Genomic DNA, 12,760 nt, shown 5'->3' on the forward strand with positions numbered 1-12,760 from the left:
GCTGAGAGGAAGAAGCGAGTAGGAAAAAAAGTGAAAATGCGAGGGAAGGAGTTACTGTAATGTTTTTAAAACACAATTTTAGAGAAGGTGATAGAATATGGAACTGAGGTCATAAGTGGAGAGCGTATATTTAGAAAGGCTGGAAGCCTGGAACTTTATGATGGAGTGACAGTTTCTAAAGGATTGGAAGTATTTTTTTGTCCTTGAGTAATACTCCAGTTACTTGTATAGAACAAAAAGAAGCAGCATATGTCCCCAGTGCTATTTGGTTTTTTCTTTCTGGGTAGATTTTAAGTTCCTTGAGAGCAGGGATGTCTTTGCCATCCCTACCTTGTCCAAGAAAAAGAAGATAAACAACACATATTTGTTAAATTAAAACACAGACGCAAAAACCTAATTTGAATCTGATGACTTAATGGAATGTCTTCATTACCCTCTTTGGAAAATAATGGAAAGAGCTGGGGAAATTGCTGTCGCATTTTACAGCTGTCTGTTGTTGGCAGTCTTTCTGACTTGGCATCCAAGCAGTTTTGGCAATTTTCACCTTCTCGGAATCACAGAGGAGCTGTGGACTGCAGTGTGATACAAAAGACGGGATCAGTGCTTTGGGCTAGATTGAGAAGATGTATAAAGAAAATACCAGTACTTTCGGTTACCATGTTTTGACTTGATAAGATTACTGTTTGCTGACAAGTAAGCGTGGGTTTAGGGGCGCTAAGTAAATTGGACTTCCTAGTGATGTTCCCCCAAATCCTAAAGCTATTCCAGATAGTCAGTTATGTTATAGATGCTGGCACCCGCCTGAGACATCTGACACATTCCCAGTCATCAGTGGAGTGAAACAGGGTTTCATAATAAGCCCATTCTTATTCAGCCTCTCTTATGCAGCCATGCCGTAAAGTGAAACAAAAGACCTAGTAACTGGTGTCAGAATATGCCTCTAATCCTCTGGGAAACTTCCTACTCTGTAGACCAAGAAGCTCATCAGAGCTCTTTGCTGGAACATAGTAATCCAGGAATTGCTGTATGCTCATGGCTTTTTTCTTGAAACCTCTACGCAAGTGATTATGGATTGCTTTGTAGAGTCTGTGCTGCACCGCATAGGCGATAAACCTGTGGAAGGCCAAGGTAGTGTTTCAGCCCAGTCAACAAAGTCCTAGGAAGCCAATGGTTTTCTTATGCAGAATGTAATTGAAAGTTGTCACTGGGTTTTGTTACCTGGGACAGCATACTGTTCACTAATATGTCAATTAACAAAGTAGTTAAAAACTGAATTCTGTCTGCTTCTACAGAACCTGAATATGACAAAGGGCAAGGCCAGGCCAAAATAAAGGGACTGTATTATCAAGCTCTTAAATAACATTTAACATTGCGTTCACCATGGATGTCACATCTGACTTGATTCTAGTACTGAGTTGTGTCAGTATTAAATTTTGAATATAAATAATTAATGGAGAGTCTCAGTAGGGTCTGCTAGCGTTGAAATGATGATCATTATGTGTAATACCAGGACATTGGGTGTTTGTATCTATTTAAATAGAGGAAAATTGATGTGGGATGGATCCTAATTGATTTCTTTAAAAAGAGGCATAGAAGCACATTTTCAAATAGCAATAGATAGAGCAGCTTGGAAGGATTTTACTTAGAAAAAAGTTTTAGGGGCACCTGGGTAGCTCAGTTGGTTAGGCATCTGACTTCTGCTCTGGTTGTGATCTCAGAGTCCTAGGATTGAGCCCCTTGATGGGCTCAGCGCTCAGCAGGGAGTCTGTTTCTCCTTCTTCCTCCCCCACTCCCCCCATGTACAGACACATGCGCGTACCCATGCTCGCTCCCTCTCTCTAATAATTAAAATCTTTTAAAAAGAAGAAAGATTTTAGACTACAGTTCAGAAAGGTTGTACAAGAGTGACAAAAGCATAAGTAAATTAGATTATATTCATTTAAAATATGAGAGTCCTTTGTGTGCTACTCAGGTGACTAAAACAGATCTGGCCTCTGGCTTGGGGAACTTGAATTTTATTTTATTTACTTATTTTTTTTTCTTAAAGATTTTATTTATTTGACAGATAAATCACAAGTAGGCAGAGAGGCAGGCAGAGAGAGAGGGTGAAGCAGGCTCCCCGCTGAGCCAAGAGCCTGATGTGGGGCTTGATCCCAGGACCCTGAGATCATGACCTGAGCTGAAGGCAGAGGCTTTAATCCACTGAGCCACTCAGGCTCATTTACTTATTTTTAAATCACTTTTTTAACATACAAGAAATACATGAGACAAAAAGCCCAAGAAAGTGCTCAGTCCCTGAGTTGGCAGAGGCTTTAATCCACTGAGCCACCCAGGCTATTTACTTATTTTTAAATCACTTTTTTAACATACAAGAAATACATGAGACACAAAGCCCAAGAAAGTGCTCAGTCCCTGAGTTGGCAGTTTAGGGAGAGTTGATGACAATGAGCCTTTCCAGTCTCCCAGGGAAAGACAGGGTTGAGAGGTCACAGTATCACAAGGCCCCTCGTGAACTCAGCACTGGGGCCACTCACGGCCTAGTTCTCTACCAAGCTTGGAAAGTACTAATTTTCCTTGACCTGGTCCTAGTCCTGCTCCCACGCTCAGCCTCCAGTTTTCAGAAGTCATCCAGTTCCCAGAATGTCTGCTTCCTTTAGCTCCCTAGCATTTTCACTCAGGGGAGAAGGCGGCTGCTTACCCTATTATGGTGTCAGGATGGTGGGGGGGAGAGCTCCCTAGTACCTTGCCATTTACTTACCGTCTGCCTGTTGTGCTTAGAACCTGAAGATCGGGGGAGTCTCATGTTCCCTTAAGGGCTTGTTCGAGCCGTGGCTATTCATGGGGGTTTCTGAGGGCTGTCCTGCTTCCTTCTTGGAGAACACCTGCTTAGAGAGGAGGGAAAACTAGGTACCCAGAGGCGTGTCCAACGCAGAAGAGGAAATTGCCTCTGCCTCTAAGGGCAGAACAGGCTCTCGGGAAGATTTGATTTGGGGCCTTTGGTCTCAAATACTTCATTCAGGTGTTTAACCAGTGGGCTTGGGAGGCTCTCTGCTGCTGGTTTTCATAGGTGTCCATGCAATACCAAGGGTAGAAGAGTGGGGGTCTGAGTTTGGGATGTGATTAGGACCTTCCAGCTGCTCCCCTGCTGGTAGGTTTGGCTGTGGAGTGCTCTCCACAGGGATGGGAGTGTGCAGAATGACCGTGTTAGGTAAATGGAGTTCCACCACTTGGGCCAGAAGCTTGTGCGGTGGAGGCTGTGCTGGAGTGACTGGGTTGCTTTTGGCTGAGCCCATCTCAACCAGGAGGAGTCAGGTGGGGCAAGGGCACAGCCCGGGGAAGGGACAAGGTGCCTGCCCTAGTTCCTCTTTTGGGTGCACAGCAGCTCGAGCTTCAACTCCCTACGTTGAGTTTCAAACCTCCCTGAAACTTGAATTCTAGTAGGCAATACAGACAGTAACCAGGTGGAAGGTTAGGTATCTACAAGTTGTGTCAGCTAGTAAGAGAGAAATTAACAGTGCATTGATTGAGAGTAATTGGGGTAGGGAAGTTACTTGGAGAAGGCTTACAAAGACATTTAGGCAAAGACCTGACAGATGAGAAGAAAGGAGAAAAACCTTGTGCAAAGTACAAGAAGAACATTCCAGACTGAGGGAAGCACAGACCTGGAGGCCATGAGGTGGGGAGTACCATGCGAGGCGGAATCATGTAAACCAAGGTAGAGTTTGGATTTCATTCTAAGAACAGTGGAAAGCCATTCAAGGTTTTGAAGCAAGGAGGTGACATTATTTCAATAGTGATTAAAAAGTCTTTTTCTGCCTTCCTTGCTGTGTGGCAGATGGCTGGGAGGAAGGCACGAGTGGAAGAACAGAGATCAGAAAGGAGGGTATTGCTCTATTCCAAGCAACTGGTGATGGCAGTTAGGTTTAAGATGGTGGCAGTGGAGATGGGGTTAGAACACCTGTATCTGTTGATGGATTGGATGTGGGAGGTGAGAAAAAGGACCAAGAATGGCTCCAAGTTTCTGTTGTCCTAACAATTAGGTAGACAATGGCCATGTTTTACTGATAGGAACAAGACTGGAATAGGACCACTGTGTGTGTGTTTTTGGATGAAGGCAGCATAGAAAATGAGTCCTTTGTGGATATGTTTGGCTTTATTTATTTATTTATTTAAAAGATTTTATTTATTTGCCAGAGATCACAAGTAGGCAGAGAGGCAGGCAGAGAGAGAGGGGGAAGCAGGCTCCCCGCTGAGCAGAGAGCCCGATGCAGGGATGCAGGGCTCGATCCCAGGACACTGAGGTCATGACCTGAGCTGAAGGCAGAGGCTTTAACCCATTGAGCCACTCAGGCGCCCCTATTTTTTTTATTTTTTAAAAAATATTTTATTAATTTATTTGACAGAGAGCACAAGTGGGGAGGGCAGCAGGCAGAAGGAGAAGAAACCGGCTCCCAGCTAAGCAAGGAGCCCCACACGGGGCCTCAATCCCAGGATCCTGGGATCATGACCTGAACCAGAGGCAGACAATGAACTGACTGAGCCACCCAGGCACCCATGTTAGGCTTTAGATGGAGGCATCCAAATGAAGGTGGCAGATAGAAAGTAGAAGTTAGATATAGTTGAATGGAGCTCAGAGGAGTATTTTAGACTCAAGTTATATTCATAAGCTTGAGATATATACACATTTGGGAGACGTCAATATATAGAGGCCCTTGTCTGAGGAATCCCTCAAGCTCATCAAGAGAAGAAAGGTTGTAATGAGAAGAGGGTCCAGGATACAGACTTGAACCTCTAGTTTAGAGGTTGTATAGTCTGAAGGAGAAGCAAAGGGGACTGAGAGATAGAAGGAAAATCAAGAGAGTGATGTCAGAAAGCAGCAAGTAGAAAGTGTTTTGAGGTAGAGTGATCCTGAGTGCTAAAATAACACTTTGAGGTCGGGAAAGATGAGCAAGTAATCACTGGATTTTACAGATCTAATATAAAAGAGGTGATGCAAAAGAGGGGATAATTTCAAGAAGGAAAAGATATTTGTGTTACTCTACCGAATTAGAAGATTTCATGTGTTTCTCCAGGGGAGGTGATTTAGTATTCTCAGATTTTTACACTTTAGGGCAGAACTTCTTAAAACATTGCATAATTATTTTTCTTGGGGGTGTGTGTCTTTTTTAGTGGATTCTCAGATTCTCTCCACCCCCACTAGAAAAAAATTGACTTCTGCTTTACGAGATTCAAGTGCTTTGTGATCTTTATGGTTAACATTATAGTATGGATATCATATGTAAGTGCCAGGTTCACATATCACATCTTGATGAATCCCTTTACCAAGGAATATTTTATAAATACTGGAGAGTGGATAAATTGGAAAATCGATAAATTGCTGCTGCCATCCTTAAATTTTTTTTACATGCTTTGATTTGCATTGATCTTTTTTACTTTTCACACTTGTGGATGCATGAGAATGAGTGGATATATGTGTTTACTTTTTTTTTTTTTTTTAAAGATTTTTGTTTATTTGTCAGAGATCACAAGTAGGCAGAGAGGCAGGCAGAGAGAGGAGGAAGCAGGCTCCTCTCTGAGAGAGCCCGATACGGGGCTCGATCCCAGGACCCCGGGATCATGACCTGAGCCGAAGGTAGAGGCTTTAACCCACTGAGACACCCAGGCGCCCCTATGTGTTTACTTTTAATACAGTATAGGTTATCATATTCAATTTTTTTCATCCTTTTAAGATTGGCTATTACGTTTAAGCTTTACATTGAACTTACCTGGAGTTTTGTTTTGTTTTGTTTTGTTTTTACCTGGAGTTCTTAAAGCATCATCATATAAGCATCATCTTTCTAATCATGAGTCCTATCAGTCATATTTTATTGTTTCATATTAACCAGGTACTCTTTTTTTTTTAAAGATTTTATTTATTTATTTGATAGAGATCACAAGTAGGCAGATAGGCAGGCAGAGAGAGAGGAGGAAGGAGGCTCCCTGCCAGGCAGAGAGCCCTATGTGGGGCTCGATCCCAGGACCCTGGGATCATGATCTGAGTTGAAGGCAGAGGCTTTAATCCACTGAGCCCACCTAGGCGCCCCTTAACCAGGTACTCTTGATCCTTGGTCCTGTGTAACATGATAATTAAGATTGTCACTTTTTCTGAGATTGGTCTTCTCAAGACACATGTTTATAAATTACACACAGTAAGCCAGGGAACAGTAGGACAACTAGAGTCATTGTTGAATATGGGTTAATAGTTTCATATAAGAAATGTCACAGGATGCAAATGTTTATCTTAATATTTCCTAGCAGAGCAGTATGTGTACATAATAGCTTGTGTATAAAAAATTCAGGTGCCAGGTTCCCATTCAAATTTGGGTGTGGGGGACGTGGGGAATGTGATGTGCAAACATCCTAAGTGGTCTAGGTCTGGTGTCTTTTTATCCACATCACCACAAAAGTGATCAATCAGGTACCTTTTTTTTTTTTTTTTTTTTAAAGATTTTGTTTATTGATTTGACAGAGATCACAGTAGACAAAGAGGCAGGCAGAGAGAGAGAGAGGGACGCAGGCTCCCCGCTGAGCAGAGAGCCCGATGCGGGACTCGATCCCAGGACCCTGAGATCATGACCTGAGCCGAAGGCAGAGGCTTTAACCCACTGAGCCACCCAGGCGCCCGATCAGGTACATTTTAAGAAGATTTTATTTATTGAGAGAGAGAGAGAATGAGCACGTAGAAGGGCAGAGGGAGAAGCAGACTGCCTGTGAAGCAGGGAGCCTGATGCAGGATGACCTGAGCCAAAGACAGATGCTCAACCAACTGAGCCACCCAGGTGCCCTCATTCGGGTACTTTACAACATTTTTAGTCTCAGAAACATGGTGTAGTTCATTGACATTAATTTTTTTTCATTGACACTAATTTTGTTTAAAAGTTTTAAAGGTTCTTTGGTTTATGATTGATGTTTTTCACATTTTCAAATCATTATTAGAGGTTCTCTTCTAGTATGCCTTTATAGTAAATGAGTACTTAGAGGAGAAATTATTTATGGTATCTCTTATTCAAATAACCGACAAATTTCTAAATTAAAATTGATGACATAGAGACATGGTTTCTATTTGGGTTTTTTTTTTTTTCTTGAATAAACAAGTTGATTTAATAAAGGTTGATTATGTTTTATGGAACTCTTAGTACATCAGAACGTCCTGTGGAGTGTGGTCAAGTGCTATTCACTGCTAGGCAATACTAGATGTGAAAGTTGGCTAATAGCATATATAAAAGGAAGAGTTTATTTGCAGAGTTCGGTTTTATTTTTTTATTCAGTTAATTAACATGTATTGGTTTCAGAGGAAGAGGTCAGAGATTCATCAGTCATTATATATCAGTGCTCATTGTATCACATGCCCTCCTTAATGTCCATCACCCAGTTACCCTATCCTCCCACCCCCACCCATCAACTCCCAGTTTGTTTCCTATGATTAAGAGTCTCTTATGGTTTGTCTCCCCCTCTGATTTCGTCTTATATTATTTTTTTCTCTCTTCCCCTATAATCCTCTGTTGTTTCTTAAATTCCACATATGAGTGAGACCATATAATTGTCTATCTCTGATTGACTTATTTTGCTTAGCATAATACCCTCTAGTTCCATCCATGTTGTTGCAAATGGAAGATTTCATTTTTTTTTTTTTTTTTTTTTAATTTTTTTTTTTTTTTTTTTTTTTTTAAAGATTTTATTTATTTATTTGACAGAGAGAGGTCACAAGTAGGCAGAGAGGCAGGCAGAGAGAGAGAGAGGGAAGCAGGCTCCCTGCTGAGCAGAGAGCCCGATGCGGGACTCGATCCCAGGACCCTGAGATCATGACCTGAGCCGAAGGCAGCGGCTTAACCCACTGAGCCACCCAGGCGCCCCTGGAAGATTTCATTTTTTATGGCTGTGTATTATTCCATTGTGGCAGGGTGTGTGCGCACGTGTGCACGCGTGTGCACATTTTCCACATCTTCTTTACCCATTCGTCTGTCGAAGGACAGATAGTTTGGCTATTGTGGACATTGCTGCTATAAGCATTGAGGTTCAGGTGGCTGTTCGGATCACTACATTTGTATCTTTCGGATAAACACCCAGTAGTGCAGTTGCTGGGTCTTGGGTAGCTTTATTTGCAACTTTTTGAGGAACCTCCATATGGTTTTCCAGGGTAGCTGCATCAGCTTGCATTCCCACCAACAGTGTAAGAGTGTTTCCCTTTCTCTGTATCCTCACCCCCATCTGTTGTTTCCTGACTTGTTAATTTCAGCCATTCTGACAGGTGTGAGGTGGTATCTCATTGTGTTTTTAATTTGTATTTCCCTGATGCCAAGAGATATGGAGCATTTTCTCATGTGTCTTTTGGCCATTTGTATAAGACATGGTTTTTATTTGTATAATATGAAGCTTTAGGCTCAGATCCTGGTGCTGGAGATCACTGGGTGAGATGAAGGCAGCCGGATTGTGCTGCTTGGGTAGGTCAGTGACTTTGACTGTCTTACAAAGGGATACAGAGTTCTGGGAACATTGAGGGTAGAATTAAGACATTTTCAAGATTGGGAGACACCCTTAAAGTTCAGAGTATTAGTTGGAATGACAAAAGTATTAGGCATTGCCAGAGGAAGGCAAATGATAACATGTAGAGCCACAAGTATTTGGCTCCATAGAAACTTTGCTCCCCAAATTTGCTCCCCTTAAATTTCTCCTGCTACACATAATCCTTCCTCCTCTATGGGAATACATCTCAGTTTTTCAAGGTAATTTATTGGAATTGGCTTTATAAAATTTTACTTCGTAGTAGACTTTGCTAGAATACATTTATCCTAAAAAAAAAAAGAGATGTTGAATTGGTATACATCAAAGACAATAGAAGAAAACATTTGTTTTTATAACAAGCACCCAGGAGGATATTTTATAAATGTGAAAGATAACTTTCCTCTAACCTAAGTATTTCAAAACAAATATATGTTAAGTGATTATAGTAATGTGTGAGCAGAGACTAGCAGTAGAGACAAAAATATCAACTATTACCTAATAGTATATGATACTACTTTGGCCTTGGTCCTTTTTCTGAGTAATTGTTTCTGTGAAAGTCCTCCGAACTCAAAGCTTCAGTTTTCAGCAGACCGGTAGCCTCCCCAGAAGTTGTTAGTATTTTGAGATGTTTTCACATCTGAAGTGTTTATTACATAGTAAACATTGTCAGGTGACATGGACCAGCCCTAAAATAAACCATATGTTGAGGACACAATTCTTGTTAAAGCTGAAATTTGAAATTGATTTCTGTTCTGTCTGGCCATACTGCTAGATTCTGTGTAGATGCAGGGCTTTCTACTATTTTTATTTATTTTGTATTTTATTTTATTTTATTTTAAGATTTTATTTATTTATTTGAGAGATCACAAGTAGGCAGAGAGGCAGGCAGAGAGAAAGAGGAGGAAGCAGGCTCCCCGCTGAGCAGAGAGCCCGCTGTGGGGCTCGATCCCAGGACACTGAGATCATGACCTGAGCCGAAGGCAGAGGCTTTAACCCACTGAGCCACCCAGGCGCCCTCTACTACTATTTTTAATACAGCTATTATACATCTCTATATATTGGGAGGGGATTTTGTATTGTAGTACCTGCAAATTAAAACACATGATTATAGGGGCACTTGGGTTGCTAAGTCAGTTAAATGTTTAACTCTTGAACAGGTTCATGATCTCAGGGTTGTGGAATTGAGTCCCATATTGGGCTTTGCCTGGGTGTGGAGCCTGCTTAAGGTTCCTTCTCTGCCCCCACCCCAATAAAATAAAACACATGATTGTGAAAAAAAGTAAAAAGCTATTAAGATCTTGGAGCCTACTGAAGGGGCACGTGCACTCGAATGTTTATAGCAGCAATGTCCACAATAGCCAAACTATGGAAAGAACCTAGATGTCCATCAACAGATGAATGGATAAAGAAGATGTGGTATATATACACAATGGAATACTATGCAGCCATCAAAATCTTGCAAATCTTGCCATTTGCGACGACGTGGATGGAACTAGAGGGTATCATGCTTAGTGAAATAAGTCAATCGGAGAAAGACAACTATCATATGATCTCCCTGATATGAGGAAGTGGAGATACAATGTGGGGGGGTTGGGAGGTTAGGAAAAGAAAAAATGAAAGAAGATGGGATCGGGAGGGAGACAAACCATAAAAGACTCAATCTCAAAAAACAGACTGAGGGTTGCTGGGGGGAGGGGGGGACGGGAGAGGGTGGTGGGGATATGGACATTGGGGAGGGTATGTGCTATGATGAGTGCTGTGAAATGTGTAAACCTGGCGATTCACAGACCTGTACCCCTGGGGATAAAAGTACATTATAGGTTTATTAAAATAAATTAATTAATTAAAAAAAAAAGATCTTGGAGCCTAGAGGTGCCTGAGTGGCTCAGTTGGTTGATCATCCAACTTTTGACCTCAGCTCTGGTCTTAATCTCAAGGTTGTGAGTTCAAGCCCTGAGTTGGGTTCCACGTTGGGCATGGAGCCTACTTAATTTAAAAAAAAAAAAAAAAAAAGATCTTGGAGCCCAAATTAATATTTGTGGTAGAAATTTTGTAGCTAAAAGGACTGGCTGCTCCCTTCTCTGTGCTCCTTTGTGTCCTAATTATTATGTGGTGTGTATTGATAAATGAGATTTTATCCATTCTCCATTCTGTTGCCAGATGACTGCTGCATTCTTTTTCCAGAGCCACTCCTGAAACCTTTCTACATGTTTTTTTTTTTTCTACATGTTTTTTTTATTCCAGTCCAGCTCTCACTGCTTTCCAAAGATACACACTCCCCAGCCCTTTTAGTAAGCCCCTCCAATGCAGTCAGTCACCTTCAGTTCTGAAGCTTCCTTGATCTCTGGCAAGCCTCTATCTACTGTAGTGCAGGGTTTGAGGGCGATAACATTTGCACATTGTCATTTAACCTGGAGGTGCATAAAAGAAATGCTATCTTGTTTTTTTTTAAGGGGCTAAGTCAAATCTCAGGATACCTAATGACATTATTGCAGGGTTAATTTGCATTTTCCTTTCTGGTTGAAATCTTTGACAGTTCACTCTTGGATTTCTGGCTTTCTTACACCCTGGTTGCCCCCTCCCCGCCATTGTACCTTCTACAAAAAAAGGATGAGACACTTAGGTGAAGTTTTCTCGCAATTTTTTCTGGACATGCTCACTTAAGTTAAAAAAAAAACAGTTTGTAGACACTTGACTTTTTGAGGGAAGAGATGCAAATTGTGTTCATCCAGACTATATATATGAATTGTTATTGGCCTAACTTTGAAGGTATGATTCATTCCCTAACAGGTATTTACCAGGCTTTCTAGAGTAGTAATTAGGTTCCTTGAATGAGTTTTTAAAATATGTAACTTACTGAACATCATTTGCATCATGAGAATTGTCTGTACTAATAACAGTTTTTTGTTTCAGTTAAATCTTAGTACTAGTTTTGCCAAGTGTATTGGGGCCTGGCAAGGTTATCAGTGACTCAGCTAAGGTGGGCAGGACAGTCTCCTTCTTGGTCCATTTGTGTTCTCTGCCTGTTATTACTGTGAACCAGGCTGAGCAGTACACATCACTGAGCATGCTGCCAATACTTTGGTCTCTGCCTGACCTGGTCTTTTCTGTTGTGTGGTCCTTTGACCTAAGATAACAGCTGTAACCAGCTGCTCCTCACTGTATTCACTTGCTCATTCTAACAATTGCTGGGCATTTCCTGTAGAGCAGTAAAAAAGACCATGTCCCTGCCCTTATGGAGCTTACACTTGTATGGAGGGAGGACAATTTAAAAATGCACAGAAGTTTTTTCAGGTAACAATACTAAGGAATTGGGACATCTGGGTGGCTCAGTCGGTTAAGTGTCCGCCTTTAGCTCAGTTCATGGTCCCAGGGTCCTGGGATTGAGTCCCACATGGGGCTACTTGCTCAGTGAGGAGCCTGCTTCTCCCTCTGCGTGTTGCTCCCCCTGCTTGTGCGAGCACACGTGTTCTCTCTCTCTGACTTAAAAAATAAAAAAATATTAAATTAAAACAGGGTAATGGCATAGCAAGTGACTGGGCAGATTGGGTCATTGTTACAGGCCATTTTAGGGAGATGGCCCTGAATGATGACAAGGACCTGGGTATGAGAAGGGCATTTTAGGTACAAAGACAGCAAACAGGTGTTCTATGGGGAAGGCCAGCAAGACTGGCCATTGTGAGTGAGGATGAGAGTGGTAGGAGATGAAGCAGGCAGGAGTCAGATTTTATCAATTTCAGTAGAAAGCATTGGAGAGCTTTAAGTAGAGGAATGATATACCACCACACTTGACCTATACTTGAACAATAAAATTCTCATAAAATTTCCAACTCCTAAAAAAAGAGTTTTTGAAGATATTCTTTGTATCTTTTTTTTTTTTTTTAGTGAACAGATTTACTGACATTTTCTTGTATAGCATTTCTGTTATGTCTACGTGTAATTGACATATCTATCATACCTATTATGTCTAGATATCTATATCTATTATATCTAGAAATTTCATAAAAATTAGAGACATGCTACCCAAAATTTGTGTCTAAACCTATGAAGGGAAGTATAACCGTATTCATCTTATCTTGACATAATGGTTGGGTGGAAGTATGGATGCTTTGTAATGGGTGTATAGCATTCAAAGCCAACAAAAGCAGCTTGTTAGTTGTTTTTGTAATCTCCTCGCTTGGCTTCCTCACTGTGGAGTTGAAGTGAATATAGCTTGAGT

The 12,760-nt window shown here is 41.3% G+C and overlaps 1 protein-coding gene and 1 pseudogene across 3 annotated transcripts in view; one reads left to right on the forward strand and one right to left on the reverse strand.

Annotated features, from left to right (window-relative positions):
• Positions 1 to 12,760, forward strand: part of LOC308355060 (ubiquitin-conjugating enzyme E2 E1) — an 83,295-nt gene that overhangs the window by 13,569 nt on the left and 56,966 nt on the right. The gene's annotated exons all lie outside the window — the stretch shown is intronic.
• Positions 2,538 to 4,186, reverse strand: LOC308355047 (cell division cycle-associated protein 3-like; annotated as a pseudogene). Its single transcript has one exon. The product of its transcript is annotated as a cell division cycle-associated protein 3-like (transcript).

The sequence above is a fragment of the Martes martes genome, assembly GCF_963455335.1.
Source record: "Martes martes genome assembly, chromosome: 1".
NCBI classification, from domain to species: domain Eukaryota; kingdom Metazoa; phylum Chordata; class Mammalia; order Carnivora; family Mustelidae; genus Martes; species Martes martes.